The sequence below is a fragment of the Corvus brachyrhynchos genome, unplaced genomic scaffold (genome assembly GCF_000691975.1).
Source record: "Corvus brachyrhynchos isolate BGI_N302 unplaced genomic scaffold, ASM69197v1 scaffold911, whole genome shotgun sequence".
In the NCBI taxonomy this organism is placed as follows: domain Eukaryota; kingdom Metazoa; phylum Chordata; class Aves; order Passeriformes; family Corvidae; genus Corvus; species Corvus brachyrhynchos.
This window is the reverse complement of record NW_008235998.1, coordinates 8,333-8,724: the sequence shown is the minus strand read 5'-3', so window position 1 is coordinate 8,724 and position 392 is coordinate 8,333. Positions and strand designations below refer to the sequence as shown.

At 48.2% G+C, this 392-nt stretch overlaps 1 protein-coding gene across 1 annotated transcript in view; it reads right to left on the bottom strand.

The window, feature by feature from the left end:
- LOC103614029 (zinc finger protein 883-like) overlaps nucleotides 1–392 on the bottom strand; it is a 5,433-nt gene that overhangs the window by 3,013 nt on the left and 2,028 nt on the right.

Here is a 392-nt window from a genome sequence, read left to right as displayed (position 1 = left end):
AAGGTAAAACCCAAATAGAAACAGGCAAAACCACAAGGCAACAGTATCTTGTGGCTGCATGGCCATCCAGCTGATTGCCCCACTGGAAGAGACAACCATCCTTGCCCCCCAACTCTTGCAGGAAATCCCAGGCTAGCTCTCACCCATTGTGATACTCCCGGAGCCGGGGGATGGGAGGGGGGACCAGTGACCACCGCGGACACAAAAAACCCCCAGAAATAGCAGGGGATAAATAAACATCCCCAAGACAACTCCCATGGGCCAGAGAGAATTAGAATCATGGAATTATTTCGGTTGGAAAAGACCTCCAAGACCAACCAGAATTCCTTGATGCCACCAAAAGAAATAACTGAAAACAAAAGGTGAGATTTTATGGGGTTGAAAGTCAAGAA